Source organism: Lepisosteus platostomus, chromosome 3 (assembly GCF_059453375.1).
Source record: "Lepisosteus platostomus isolate fLepPlt1 chromosome 3, fLepPlt1.hap1, whole genome shotgun sequence".
In the NCBI taxonomy this organism is placed as follows: Eukaryota; Metazoa; Chordata; class Actinopteri; order Semionotiformes; family Lepisosteidae; genus Lepisosteus; species Lepisosteus platostomus.
This window is the reverse complement of record NC_142613.1, coordinates 31,498,230-31,514,281: the sequence shown is the minus strand read 5'-3', so window position 1 is coordinate 31,514,281 and position 16,052 is coordinate 31,498,230. Positions and strand designations below refer to the sequence as shown.

At 38.5% G+C, this 16,052-nt stretch overlaps 1 protein-coding gene across 7 annotated transcripts in view; it reads left to right on the top strand.

The window, feature by feature from the left end:
- The window catches only part of LOC148674726 (uncharacterized), a 93,037-nt gene that overhangs the window by 46,277 nt on the left and 30,708 nt on the right, over positions 1-16,052 (top strand). For 4 of the 7 annotated variants that reach the window (XR_015935373.1, XR_015935374.1, XR_015935377.1 and 1 more), the window contains exon 4: positions 368-1,398. The exons of the other annotated variants lie outside the window; for them this stretch is intronic. The gene's annotated coding sequence lies outside the window, so the exon portion shown is untranslated. Of the gene's footprint in view, positions 1-367; positions 1,399-16,052 lie in introns of those variants that run through there. 7 annotated transcript variants of the gene reach the window in all.

Sequence of the window (16,052 nt, the reverse complement as noted above, 5' to 3'; positions counted from 1 at the left end):
AGATGTCTTTTGACCCAGCTGGCTCACTCACATCCTCACCTGCTGTGAGGTACATTTTAGCATCCCACATCAAAATGATGGTTATAATAATGAGGGTATTCCTTTCTCTCAGAATAGTTTGATTTCATTGCAGAAATCCAAATTACTTTCATAAATGCCACATGGCAAAAAGTTGTAATGGCAAGGCTTAAAGTTTAGACTTCAGAAGATTTTTTTATAATCATCCTGTAGTTTTGAACAGACGGTCACCTTAGCATAACTAAAAGGCTTTAGGACCACATCTCAAGAGGGCCTCTCTGATCAGCAACAGTCCTGACTCTAACATGAACCAGGATGTCACAAATTGGGTTTATCTTGATACCTCCAGTTGTGAAGCCACATCAAGCGGGGGAACCATCTAGAGAGGGACCCTAGCTGGAGAACACTGTCAATCATTGAAAGATGACCAATCAATGAAGAACCTGTAGGGTTGGGAAGGACACTACAGATGAAGTCACAACCAATCACCAGCAGTGCTTATGGAACTTGCTCACTCTGCTGACTGCGACCATGATTGTCTATTGCCTGATAACAAACTTTCAAACTCACCACACTGAGTCTGTATTATCCGTGACACACCCAAAGATGGCTCCAGAGCGGAAACTGTGTGTTTCCTTTCTCCTCTTTTCAGCATGGAATAAACCTTTACTTGTTCCTTTGCAGCTTACGCATGCTGACGCAGCTACCTACTTGATAACACTCCAAATAATAATTGGAATATACTGTATAAACATTATTCAATTTACAGAAACTTCCTGCCTTCAATTACCCCTACCAAACATTTTTTATTGCTGTGTTTCATAAATACTGCTTAATAGCTTCAGCAAACAGAAAAACATGTTTTGCTCATCCCTCACTCTCTATTAAAATCAGTTGCAGAAAAGAATATTTCATTTTATTTTCAGAACAGAATACCTGAAACCCCCTGTGTGGCAGACTGGCACACACTCCTTGAACATGCTACTTTAGAGTGCCACTTTAGGTTTTTCATTTTTAGTGGTCTTTTCTGTTCTCTCAGACCCCTTCCGGGAATCTAGCTCCCCTACATTGGCCCCCACTTGTCTGTACAGGCATTTTACTTTTATGATGGTCTTCCCTTGGTCTCCTTACACATGTGCTCATTGCACTCACTAGATCTTCTCAAGAACTTTTCACTCCTTATTATTCACCAGGCACTGGAGTATTCAATTTGATTACCTCCGTGTCACCCAATTCTCCCTCTTCACTTCACTCAAGCACCAGACCTTCACTAATCACTTACTTTCCTGGCTGATCCTCTTTGACATCTCTTTGCCATCTCTGTTCTCTCCAAGCCTGTCAGCATTGTGATGATAAGACATATAAAGTACTTGGAATAATTTCTCTGCGCACTTTAGTCTGCTCTCCCTTAACCACAGGAAGAAGATATGCTGCCATCTTGCCAAATAATGCCCTATTCCTCTAGTGCCAAAAATTTTGTCTAGCAAGCCAGCCCTGTTCCTCTGAAGCACACTTCAGTGCAGTTGAACCTGGCGAATTACCACACAGACTGCCTGTCCAGAACCTGTGATGTCCCACAGTACAGCCTTAACTGAATTTTCTTAATCCTCCCTAACGCCCACAGTCCTGTAAACGACCTTGCACACCCTGAGCTAGAGCCTAGACACAGACCCTTTCCTCCCAGTTGCTTTTATAATACTCAATCAGCCTAGAGGTGCAGAATCTCAGAAGACAGGGTTGTGACACATTCTACAGGCTTTCTAAACAAACAGTAAGCACACACTACTGGGCAATGACATTTGAACCACGAAGGTGGCTCTAACACTGTTAGTGTGTCATGCAAATTATATTTTAAACTTTTCTTCTAAAGCACAATACTTTTTATTTAACAAAATGCTTCACTATGATCAATTAGTTCCCTGGTTACACATCAAAATTCTAATGTGGAACAATTGTTTCTTTGCCATACATTTTAATATATTATAGATCTTGCTTTAGAGCCTGAAAAATACAATAGTAAAGGATCATTATTAGTATGAATTAGTATGAATCTGAAGCATAGTCTCCAGGAGATTTAAGGGTGAATTGGGTTAAATAATTAGCAGGTAGACCGACGAATAAAAATATAGCCTTGTACCATTAACGGATATTTCTAGCACTAAAAGGCACTAAGAGAGAAACATTTATATTTAACATTAACCGAATATCTAGAAATAGTTTTAGCATTGTTGCTGTAGCAGGTTCTGAGAATAGCAGGAATTTTAATAGCACCCCAGAGCATATTAAACAGTGCAAAAGAAACAATGCAAAATACAACTGTAATTAAAAGTGATCTTTTTTCCACATTCACTCAGTGATCGTACAGTGATCACTCCAACTGTCTAAGCTGGGAAGTATCCACTTGCTCTAGACATCTGTCATTCGTTTCCATCTCTTCCAGGACAGCAGGTGCAGGCTGATCACACAGCCTTCTTTTTCTCCATACTGTCACGGACGTCCAAAGGGACTAACCGTGGGGAGCAGGAGAGCGGAAAAAGACCCATATGCGTAGCGGCGAGACGGGAAAAAGGCCCGGGCTCATAGTGCAAAGAGTTCAGGAATGCCGTATAGAAACCTATGCCCTCAGGGAGCGGACGTGGGGCGCCCTGGTGCTAGGCGGGTCTCAGGACATCCAAACGTCAATGCTGAGCCAGGACAGAGTGCAAGACCCAGAAATATATAGCCCAAGGGAAAGAGAGGGACAGGAAGGACAGCAGACTGGAAACTAGGGACAGGACAGAGAAGGAGCGCCCTCTGGCTGCAGAGGGCGTGACACATACAGTCAGCATACACTTCACGATACTGGTATTTATTGATCATTGGCCGTTTAAAGTCATTTCTCCTAACGTTAATATAAATCACTTATTGCTCTGAAAAGCTGTCTGAGTACTTTGGATCTTTGATGTTTCATTGTATCTATCCATGGTTTTTATTTTTGTTACTTCAACAGAGTTTCTAGTTTCCAGGCTTGTCGACAGGCCCCCTGGCTTCTAGAGCTACTTACCGGCAAGTCTGATAAGCAGAACATCCTGTTCTCATTTTGTAATCATTCTTTAATGTCTTGTCTCCATGTAATGCCGTATTCCATCATCGCTTTTTTAAACAACACAAGGAAAAATCTTTTCTGAGAAGGCACCCTTTGCTCTTATTAGATCATGCGTAAAGGGATCAGTCAGATGTGTTAATCTGGGAAAGTGGTAATTTTATTGAATCTGTAAAGGACATTTTGAATGTTACAGGCATGAATGTTAGTTTATTGTGAATTGCACGAGCCAAGTAAAAAAGGGATGAAGCCAAAAGCCTTAAGAAGAGGAAATGAAAAATCTAATGGATGCACATATGGTGAGGATAGTCTGTACCAAGTGTATAGCCGTCACCTGGAATAGTATTCAGACGGCTGTTTCCTGAGTAGACAGCAAATCCCATTTTATGCCAATAATTGCAACATCTCTGTGCATATATTTGACCTAATGTACACAAGTAAATATTGCTGACAACTTCCAGGAACAATTTTCTGCCCTTAGGCAATAAATATATATATTGGGCATTAATAAAGCTTACCTTTGTTTATTATTTAAGTGTATTTTGAGAGCTGGAACTTTAATGGACACTGACACTTACATGGTTTATCAGCTCAGAAAATAGTACATTAATAAGAAAATTGAGGTTGTTTGTATAAGTCCCCACAAATCTGGTCATTTTCCAGAGGCATTGCAGGGTCCATTTGTGTGCCAGATAAGTTTAATCTGCCAGTATGATTTAGATCCTGAACGAGAATCAGGCATGAGTTTCCCCCTGCTCACAGTAATTCTGTCACCGTCTTTAAAAGTGTTTTAGTTCATACAGTAAGGAGGCCAGATCAAGGATGGAAAAGTATTTACATAAATGGGGTTCAAGAAAAGAAGACACAAAAAGATCATCTGCAATTTAAAATTAGGAGATCCTTAGCAGGAATTAATTAATAACTTGACAAATACTGGCAGAATGTAAAATAAGAGCTATCTTTATAATTAAGTAATTAAGTTTTGTATATATCTTCATTGTTTTTTTTTTAATTAAACATACACCTGAAATAGAGTTGTCAATGGTTTAAGACATGTTTTTTGGCTGAGTTTGTAGGGGCCAGTGACTGTGTCAGCATTGATGCATTTGTTATTTTTCTGAGTGTTTGTTTTCCCCCATAATGAAAGTCCTCAAACACAAACAGTGGGGCTGGGGGCAATTAACAAAAATGGAGGAACACGATGTTTGCTGAACTGGTTTGGACCAGGCCTTGAGCAGAGTGGGACAGGAAAGGAAGCAAAGAGTGAGGGGGCCCCACAAAAACCTGGAAATCTGCATACTGACAGTTCTCTAACGACCCATATGATTTCACCAAGCTTCCTCCTGTAATCAACTGGACACACCTGCCCCTGACTGAGACAATGGCAAACCCCTACTGAGTGGGATTAGCCAGCCAAAAAGGACATAGTTAAAAGGGCTTAAAAAAAAACTCCAGCCAGAGCACTCAGGACTTTGGAGAAGAAAGGATGTCGAGAGTGATTGCTGCTGTTGGACCCAGAAGAGAACTTAACTAGAATACCAAGGACTAAGTGCAAAGGACCATCAGAAAGATGATGCACCATCAACTTTCTCCCTCCTCTACCCAAAACTAAGGACACTTTGTTCAAAACACCCAGGACTGAATAAGATGCCTAAGTACCACCAAAGGAACTATATGGAGGACAGAACTACTTGCTGGACCTCATTCTTTTGGAATATTTGTTGTGGTGACTGGGGTCCATGAGGTGTTTGTGCTGGTCTGTAATGAGTGCCCCTTGGAGAGATTTTTATATCATGGGCTCTGGATGTTGGGTAGACAGGGTGACACTTAATCAAAACTAACTGACTTGTCTGGTCTGTGGGTATACTAATCATTATAAAGGGATGGGAGGAACGGTCCTAGCACCCTTTATAATGATTAGATATTCGGCACAAAGACAACATGGTGTAACGCATACAGCCGACATTACAGGTTGTGTGAGCCAGCTTGCCAACACGGTGACGTCACTGCCATTCCCTGTGAAAAGCAAGAGAAAAGGGGAGATCTTCCTTTAACTGGTTCCCTGTTGAGTGACGCCAGAGGCCCGGGTTCGAGCCCCAGCGGTAGAGGGCTGACCTGAGGCGGGAGTGGCGAGGGCGCATACCCACGTGAACCCGAAAGCACTACAATAGTTTCGGAATTTAGGGATTACCATTCTGGGACACATATTCATACACATCTATCCAAATGTAATGCAAAAAAACTAGTGCATGCTTTTTTATTGTTGTAATGCACTGGGTGCTGGTGTATTCAAATGTGCTATTAAGATGTGGCAATGATCAGAACTCAGCCGCTTAACTTAAACTACATGCATAATGTGACACCTTGTGGATAGATATCACCACAGGAGCATTCTTTCACTTGTCCTGTAGTAAAAGAAGAAGTCTTGCAGATTTTTTGACAATGACTGAACTTTTACCAAAATCCAAGATTAGATTAGTAAATAAATAAAACAGGAAAAACTAAATCTTAACTCCCAGTAGTATTTGTTTCTTATTCTGCAAGTCCTGTCTACTAGTCCTTGGGTTAATCCCTTCGCTGACTGACCAAAACACAATTTGAATTTTTTTTTATTTCTTTTACTCTGCAAGCTTTACTTTTAGAATTTCATCACTTTTGCTCCCACTTCGCCATTTTATGGTCTCCAACAACAGACCTACAGTAGAGCTGTTTCTGCCACAGTCTTTTTATATATAAGCCCTCAGGGATGACAGAAAACAGCTGCACTAAATCAGCCCAGGAAAACTGTACATTGGCCCTTGATAGCCTCATAGGTTTCAGTCAGCAAGCTGCAACCGAGAACAACAATTGCAGTCAAGGCAAGATTAAAATGGTTATGAACTTATCCTGAACCTTTATAATGATTTGGTTCCTTAAGGCATCAGTGAGCTGTTATCTCTGTATACAGCTGTATACACCTACTGTATATGTTGTTTGTGCTTATTGGATTCTGGTCTTCTCTCAGCTGCCATAACAAACTGTGCTTGCTGTTCTGCTGTTACAATTCTGGACCTGGGGAGGTCTGCATGGAGTTTGTATGTTCTCCTATTATTCACATTGGTTTCCATCAGGTGCTCCAGTTTGCAACTGCAGTCAAAAGACATTCTGGTAGCTGGTAGGTTGATTGCCTTCCTGGAAAATTGGCCCTGGTGTGAGAGTTTCTGTGGCTGTGAGTGCCCTGCAAAGGACTGGAATCCCTTCTTTGAGATCATGAAACGTGCTATATAAAATAAAGATTAGTAAAATGAGAAAATGAAAAGTGGTCATATAAACATTATGGAAAAAGTTAACTAAGTGATGAAAGGATGATAATGTTTCACATTTTACTGATACAACCTAAAGCTTTTTTATCAAGACAGCTAAAAGTGCAGAATCAGATCTTAGAGGTCTGAGGTGGCAGTGTCTGCCAATCCATCTTGAGAAAATTCAAGGAAAACTCTAATTAATAATATGTTTTGTGTTCTACAAAAATGTGAGGATGAAACAATCAGCTTACTTTTCTGCTTTGGAATTCATATAAAGAACGATTCAGTGTCCTGTGAACAGAGCTAAAAAACAGTCTCTCTTCTTAAAGATCTGCTTCTTGAAGCAAAAAAGCTACATGAAAATAGTCACCAAAACTTACATTGGCACCCTCATCAAGATTGTGCTTCTTTGTTAGTACCTTCATCCAATTTCTTAGCCTCAGAAACTATGGTTATCTGAAAATATTATATTTCAGAAAAATAACAAATCTATTCTAGTCCATGTAGTGTTGCTTTCTTTTGCAGTATGTAATTCTTTTTGTATAGATCTGTTTTAGAATTTGTGTATATTTAGGGAGAAGCTAAGTGGATTCAAATGATAATATTAAAGTGTACTATATAATAAACCTAATAATACGTTAGGGCTCAGTTTCTATCAGGTTCGACACCTCCAAGAAAGGTGACTGCTGTCCTCTTTACAGTAACCAAGTTCAAGCGATAGACACACATAGGGATGGCAATATACTGTAGGTAAAAAAAAATCAGATAACAGAAAACGAAGCACTTAACTTCTTCAGCTGTCCCTCCCTAACTCTCATCACTTTGCTTGGCCTCCTGGACTTCTCCGGGATGGCAATATAGGTGAATTAGAGCATTTATTTGCAGTGCAGAGGGAAATCAGATAACAAAAAATAATAGCCTGAACATATTCCCTGATCTGCTGTTCTTCAGAACCTTCTGCTTTCTCTTTTCATTCCGTCACCTAGCCAGTCATCTTCTTTGGCCCTCTAAGTGGAGCATGGCACTTTTGTAACACTTAAAAGGCCCCTGGGGAACGTAGCAATAACAAGCTGTGTAGCAGTAATTACAAATACCCCTGGGTTGGCCCAGAAGTATATGAGGGACCATCACTGCCCCATACTGTCCAATGCCCAGTCTGGTCTTTTCCAGCTAATTATTCAGGGGGAGGGGGGGAATGGCAGCACAATGTTAAATGTTAAATGTGCCTGTAAAATATGACCTTTTATTTTTAAATTCTGATATTCAGCTTGATTTTTTTCCAACCAAAACAAATAAATTATGGGACAACTACATAATATATATACAGTTAAGATCTGCATTACATCTTTATTCAAAACTTTAAAAAATATCTTTGGATAGTGGGGGAAATGAGAAAAAGCAAATGACTTGAACAACAAATAATGAACCTTTTGACCTATTTCTAAAGTTTGAAAGCTTTTTTTGTTTAGATTTAGAGGCTAAAAGGAATTTTTGGGTCACAGATGTGGTTCTCTTGTAAAACTCTGAAAATTTTGTGACACTGTACACGAGATATATACATAATTGTAGTTGTGTTGAATTGGTCTGCATTTTTTAAAATTCCTGGGTAAGTGAGTCCGGGCGAACAAACAAAGCCAAAATCCAAACGGGGAATCCAAACGGGAGAGAAGAGTCCAAAGCCAGGAGATCCATCCAGGGATTAAAACCATGAGCCGGGTCGGGACCGGCGGAGCAGGGGATCAGGAACAGAAAGTTAAAACCATAACGGAGCCAGACGCAGCAGGACCCCGGGCTCTCACGATGCGGAAATCAATGAGGAACCAGGAGTAAGGTCCGCGTCTGGCTTTTAAGGGGGAGCGGGAATAGGGAACAGGTGCAGACAATGGGGCAGAACAAGGAAGAGCTGGAGTGCCCTTAAGAGGAGGGGTTAGTGTTCGTGACAGAGAGCACCCCAAGTCTGTAACTAGTCCCAGGGCCTCAGTGCTGCAGTGGCTAACCACTGGGCCACCTTTCCCGCATACAGATGTTTTTTTTTTATTATTAAGCAAAAAAAATAAAATGAATACACTGTTAGTCTTTTAAGACAGGACCAAAGTCAGTACAAACTATATTAGACAATGGCAAAAATCATATCATAGGGATCACTGTTATGCATTTAGCAATCTAAGTACAAAGTGTTAAGCACTTGGAGTTAAACTTTCCTTACTCATTTAGAAAACACTAGAGTGTACAGAAAAGTACAGGAGTGAATTATTCAGTATTTCATCTGTCTTTGCTTGTGTTTATAAAGAGAATTTGTTTTTTATTAACAAAATTGTTTAAGCTAGTGGTGGTCATAAAATCTATAATTCACCTTATTCACAAACTGTGAAACAAATGGTATCATTTCAGGAGACAGGTAAACACAGATGATCAAAGAGTGTTTTCTGGCAATTTACCCTGGTTAATTAGATAAGATCACTTTATTAGCCATATGCAACTTCTTACATGAGGAATTTGTCTTTTCACATAACACAGCTTGCTCTCCATGAGACATACAGGCAGGGAGAGAGATGCTTGGGGTCAGAGCACTGGGTCAGCCATTTATACAACACACCTGGAGCAGCTGGGTTAAGGGCCTTGTTCAGGGGCTCAAGGGAGAAGGATTCCTCTGCCAGCCACAGGATTTGAACCTACAACCTTGCAGCTACAGACACAGATCCTTAACCACAGTGCCATCACTCCACCCGAAGCTTGCTTGTTTCCACCTGGTTATGAACCAGGGACCTTTTGCATGTGAGGCGAACGTGATAACCATTACACTATACTCTTTCACCGGAGCTGTGCCAGAGTATACAAACAACTCACAAGCCTCAAATTTTATCTAACGCTTAAGCATTTTATTGAGCTGCTCCCCTCTAGTTCATACAATTATTTAACATAGATAAGAATTTCTGTAGTTAATGCTCATTCTTGCTGAGCATTAGATTTGAAGAAAGCAATGCTAAAAAATATTGTATTCCACTATTAAAATACAAACTTCATTGAATCAGAATAGAGCACCATTGGAACAAAATAGCAGCAGAGAAGATGGCGCATATTAAATGAATATTTCCACCCACCTTCTTTTAACATTAAAAAGAATGGTGACATTAGGTCCTTAAGCTATTCAGATCTTCTGTTCTAGGTCACTGGTATTTTCCTGTGATGGGACTGGTGGTCTCTTTGGGCTGAGGCTGGTGCGCTTACAAAAGTACATGTGACAACTAATTTAAAAGGGGTCTTTTGAAGGAATGCTTCTTCCGGAAACTTCCCACATGCATCCCGTCGAAAGCTGCCAAAAAAGAACAATAGTGGTACAGAATTTTGAAACTGGCATGTAGGGATGAATTTGTGATTTAGTCTGTGCTGTGGTGTGAGATTCCCATTAACTTTTTCTTACTTTAAACCAAAGGTAAAATTCCATATTTAATAAACATTTAAGAGATTACAATTCAATGTTTTCACAATAAGTAACTTGGCAGTAAATCAGTAACAGTGAAATAATTATTTGAAACGTGGCTATTATCCTATTGTTTCAAACTCAAATACTGTCATGCAGCAACAAGTTGAATTGAATATTATATCAGTTTAGACTGAGTGAAATTCTACAATGTTATTAAAGGTTTAAGCATAAGATTTAGAAAGCTGATGTTCCATCTATTTTAATTATATAAGTTAGGAAATGTATTGTTACAAATATGAAAGGGCTATTCTTAGATGTCCTACAGTATATTGGACATTATGCTAAAAGAGAATTTAAAATTGAACAAAAATAAGTAGGGGACTAGGGGACTTGATTCAGGCATCCCAAAAGCCTTTCTAAAGTCAGTCAACTTAATGTCTTCAGTATTAATAGTGAACCTTGAGCCAGAAAAAATGAAAACTATGGGGAATTGCAACTAAAACAGAACAGATAGTAATTCTTCACACAAAGGGTTGTGAGAGAATGGAGCGAGCTGGCCAGCCAGTATTGTTGTAACAATAAATTTTCTACCTTATATAATTATAATAGATGAAAGCTCAACTTTCTAAATCTCATGCTTAAAAGTTTAATTTAGTAGTTTAGTAGTTAAGTTAAACTAAATGTTCAGCCATTTGTTTAAAGGTGCACAGAGCTTCTCCTTCAGTTACTTAGCTTCAAAGCCTGTTTTAGGTTCCAACAGCTCATTGTGTAAAGAAGGATTTCCTGAACTCCTCCCTAAATGAGTTTCTGACTGTGAGCTCGTGTGCTCATTTCCGTACTGAGTGTGAAATAGTTTCCTGGTTTAACCCCACCCAAATTATTGAGGCACTGCAATCTAAAATGTAATATATTCACTATTAATCACCGTAAAATGAAATAAAAACAGAACAATTCAAAATGAAAAACAAATAAATTGATGATAAAGAAAAGTAGACAATCATGAAGGTAAAGACATGAAAAACTAAAAAAAAAAAACAGAACCATGGCATAGAATTTGGACATTCCAAAAATCAATCAATTTGAATATAGAGAAGAAAAAAAACTGCAGGTACAATTTACAATCAGCCAAGAATGGGTTTCCAAGAAAACCATCTGCAGCTGATGACAGTACAATTATCAGAGCTGTCTAAAACAACTGTTACTAACAACTTCTTGAGGTCAGGGGTGAAAGTATCAAAATCTTCAGTTTGCAAAGTTTGAGACAAAAGTAATTACAAAACCTGCTCTTCAAGCTGTAAACCTCTCATCGGCATAAAGAACAGAATAGGCAGATTTGAAATGTGAAATGCTGCACATGAGCACAGATAGATATTAGAATGATTAATGGATAGTTAAGACCAAGATAAACATAGTGGAAAGGTACTGTAAGTGTGTGGACAAACAATGGATGCTATAAAGGATGCTCATTTGTGAAGCCTAGTGAAATTAATGTCATAGCTTGGGAATACATGGCTGGCTCTGGAATTGTATCAATTATCTTTGTTGATAGTGTAACTAATAATGGCAGCAACCAAATGAATTCTTAAGTTTAAAGAAACATTTTATCTGTTTATGTACTGTAGACATCAACACCTCCAGAAATATTGGGTGGAGTTTCACCATGATCCGTGAGAATATACAAAAGCATAAAGCCAATTAAATTAAACATTTCATAAGGATAAAAAAATGGGAATCTTAGACTGGCCAAGTCAATCTCTAGATTTATATTCACCTGAGCATGCATTTTATAAGCAGAAGAAAAATATTAAAGTCAGAATAACTGCTGTGAAAATAAAATTCAAAGCTGGCTAGTAGCAACCCTTTCCACAAACTGTGTGCATTCTGAACATTTCAGAACCCTCTAAAAACACCCCTGAGGCTAAATAACTTCCTCCATGCAGTAAAATGTCATCCACCGCGTTTACCGCCTGACTAGACATTGATGGAAACAGAATTTTCCACATTCCCACACTGCTCTAGTGGTCTAGGCTGCCTCTTGAACAGGGACATATAAAAGCTTTATGGGCTTGTTAAAGTCATTAGAAGCAGAGCAAGTTAAATTTGCCTTCTGTGTCACTCTGTTTACAAATACGTTATTGAAATTACCTCAAATTAAATTGCATTCATTCCATAATTGAATGTTCTCAACAGTCTGATATTCCCTTAATTTAATGATTGCAGTCAGAAGGACTTGCATGGATTTACACGTTGCTAATTGAATTTAAAAAATACTAATGAATGGTAAGTCGTTCTCATTTGTTTAGTACTACAGAAGCTCTCATTTCTATTTCAATGTGCAGTTTCTCTTTTCATCGAGAAGGCTCTCAAATTGCTTTCTAGACATCAGAATATTTGAATTATTCCGGACTTTCTTCCTTCTCCAATATCGGTCATCTAACTTTTTTTTACTTAATGTTACTTTCAGCCATAAAAATGAGTTATGATTCTATTACATTTCTTTTCCTCACCGCTGACTGCTATTCCAGATGTTGTTGCTTGTGCGAGCCTCTCTGGTACTTTCCTCCTCTTCAGTCTATAAGGCCAAGTGCAAGACAAACTCCCATGCAGCTAATGTACTGAGCAGAATTGCTAGAGCTTTCACCTAGAACCGTGGTTCCCAATCCTGGTCCTTGTGACCCACACACCTGCTGGTTTTCATTCCATTCTGCCTTAATTCAATAATTGAACCCTTACTTGATCTAAGAAGTAGCTTCAATTGAATATTTGCAATTTGTTTCTCACAAGTTAAACTTATTTACTTACATAAGCTGATTTTGCTGTTGTTGCTGTTGAAAGTCTTTTTCACCTCTGGCTTTGTAAAATGTTAAGCATAGATATGAAAAAAGAGTAATCATATGTCATTTGAATAAAAAATTATCAGCATTGTGGAAATCCCCAAATAAACCAAGATACAGCCTCAAGTGGTGTTGGTGAGTTTACTCTTCTCTCCGATCACAATTTCCAAACCACCATTAAGCTACCATATGAGACCAGGGACAGTTTTTTCTTCAGATGAGTTGTCATGCCAGGATCTTGACTTTTTGGTCATTTAACATTGCATGGCACTGAAAGCAGGGTTAAACATGGATTCAGAAAAGCCTGGGCTTGCAAGGGACCTGACCAAGCAAAAGAGACCCTAAATTCTATTGAACCCTTATTTCAATTGGTGAAGCATTTCTGTGGTATATGATCTGTGTAACTTTCTATGTGTAAAACACTTGCTTTTTGTGATGAAAACTGCTATAAAAATACAAATAACTTTTACTAATTACTAATGTAATACAAAATAAGATAAATGAAAACAAAAAGGATAGATACATGGCAGACATTGTCCATGTGATATAGATGTACTCTACCTATACAGTAAGGCCAGACTATATTTACACATTATCACATTAAATGAAGAGGGAACTGGAATCGAGTATGTACATAAAAGTTCTAAACCATTTAACCTTTGATAAAATGAAGCAGAATTTGAAACAGAAAGGCAACATTAAATGGATAAAAAGTGAAACAATTCAATTAAAATCCCAATTAAATTTTGCATCTAACTTGCTGAACTTTTCTTACAAAAAGTGGTAAGAACAACAATAGATAACTATGATATTGTTGAAATGTGACAAAGAAAGAGTGACAGTGATTCATACTGTAAAGGAACAAGTAATAGCTCTACTCCATGCTGAAAAGAGAAGAAAGGAAACACAATGTTTCAGCTGTGGAGCCTTCTTCGGGTGTAAGAAAGATAGGGCAGCCAGCAAAGATCCTATACTGATTAATACTGTATAATATAAGTGGGTGTAGTGTTTTCTGTAAAGATAGGTGAAACAGATGGAGTAGAAGAGTTGTATATATCAAGAAACATCTGAAGACTTGAAAATGCAGACAAAAAGAAAGGGTCTACATGGGTCAGAGAAGTGAAAATGAAGTCAAAAGGCATAGTAATAGGAACTACAGAAAACCAAACACATTCACACAACTATGGAATGCATATAGCAAGATCTCATGGACTTTGTATTTTTATTATTTAGCTTGAGAAGGCATAACTGGGAGGTCAGGAACTGAAATGGTAGAAATGACTAATGCCTGTTATGTAACCCCGTTTGTTCAGAATCTGACAAGAGTAAATATTTGTCTTGATCTTGTCTTTATTAATGACCTGGACAGTGTTAGCTAGACAAAAGTGAGAGAATTACAGAGGAGTTACGAAGCTGTAATCAAAATGTTCATAAAGTTCATTTAACTAAAATTTTAACCCTGGTTTGTACAGTCAAGATTAATGGTTTACAATTTTAGGAAATTCCAAATCAAAGTGATGGTGGAGAGATTAAGAGAAATAGAAGTAGATGAAACACGTACAGATGCAGTACAGTGTGGGTGGTCACATTTGGAAAGGATACCTTTTCAGGCACAAAGCAAATACCTCCTAAAATTTACAAAATGGAAATCTGCCAATCAGTGACTTAAATGGTTTAACAGTTCAAATAAGAAAACATCTGAAGAATGATAGCACTCTTTAATTTATCTAAAGGAGACTAAAGAAAAGAACATTCAAACAGATTATCCAAAAGAAATACTGCTATGGAAGTGTAACAGGGCAACAGTGGGGGAGTTAAGCGCACACACTTGCACTTGCGAACAACATAGCACCCTGCTGCAGGTGACACATTTTAAGAGGTCTCTTTGAAAAGGGTTTGAGACAGATACACAGACACACTCACAGAGAGAAACACCTACAAAAACATCAGTAGTGAGAGTGACCAGTTTAACATCCATCTCTGGAGAGAGAGAAAATCTGTGATTAGAAGGTTAACAGCTGTCTGTCAGTTGTGGAGGGTTAGACTGTTAAAGTTAGACATGGCTGGTTAGGCTCGGTGGCTGAAGGGAGAAGCAGGGTTGGCTCTCCCAAGGGATATGCCTAACCTCCACCTGCAGAGCATTCTCCAATGAGTAGCTTGGCTCCAGTGTGGAAAGGGAAGACTGGGAGAGGAGGTATAAACGTTAGGTCTCCCCATTGCGTTAGCTCCAAAAACTAGGAATTCTTCTTGGCTTTGGTTAATATGGAGATGTAGATCATAGGTGGAAGCCATTTTTGTGTAGAAATTTTCCCATCATTAATTGAGAGGATTCAGGTAAAGTAGTAGCAGACTTGGCACAGGTAAGGGTTATGTTTAACATCCCTGATACACAGAATCAGGGGAGTAAGGATCACACTGCTAATATTAGTTGTTAATCAGGTTCCGATTTCAATAAATGGTTATGGTTATTACTGGTTAGGTAAAGATCAAGTGAAACAAATAGGGCTAGATTTCACTTCCCCAAAATGGAAGACAGTTATTGATTACAAATCCCAAAGGCAGCAGATTGTAAAAGAGAAGACTGCTAAGCCTAATTCCACTTCATGTGTAGAGGCCCTCAGGTTGCATAGAGTTGGTTGCTCGGTGTACTCCTTTCAGTGGCCTGGGAAAGACAGCCCTGGCCTCAGTGGGTTGCTGAAAGTTTATCTAGGATAGAGAACCAACACTCCTAAAGTACACTCGTGTTATGTTTTAAAGAGTAAATTTGTAGTTGTCCTAAAGAAGAAACATAAGTTGGTTATTTATATGGTACAGACTGATGGCATATAGATTTAGTGATAAGATTGTGTGGTTATGGATGATAGTTATAATTATGGTTTATGGTGGTGGTTGCTGGTGTGTTTTCACTTAAGGGTTATTTACTGTTTAGGCTTCTGTATTTGGTACTATGGTTTATGACCTAGGTTGTGGTTCATGGTTGTAGATTTTAAGGACATTGTTTTAATTTATAACACAACTTCCATTAGTTAGTCATTGGTAAGTCATTGAAGGCAAAGTGTCTGACACTGAAGTGAGCTGGTTCTCTTAACTACATCCAAAGTCTCTTAAATTTGTGTAGCTAGGAAATCATGAGTTACCAGAGTTGAGTGGCCATTGAAAGGGTTACCTTGGCATTCATGCACATGACAAGTGGGGGCTGGTTACCGGAGGTCAAAGCTAAGAAAGGTCATTGAGTATTATAATAACAAAATTAACACTAAATTATAAGGTTAAAGCTTTAACAGGAAATAAATAAACTGTAAATAGAAATAACAAATATTTTGTGAGATAATTATAACATGCTTCAGGATAAAATTAAAAATGTGCACAGTATAAGCAATTTCAGTACAATAGAGGCTGACATGTTACAG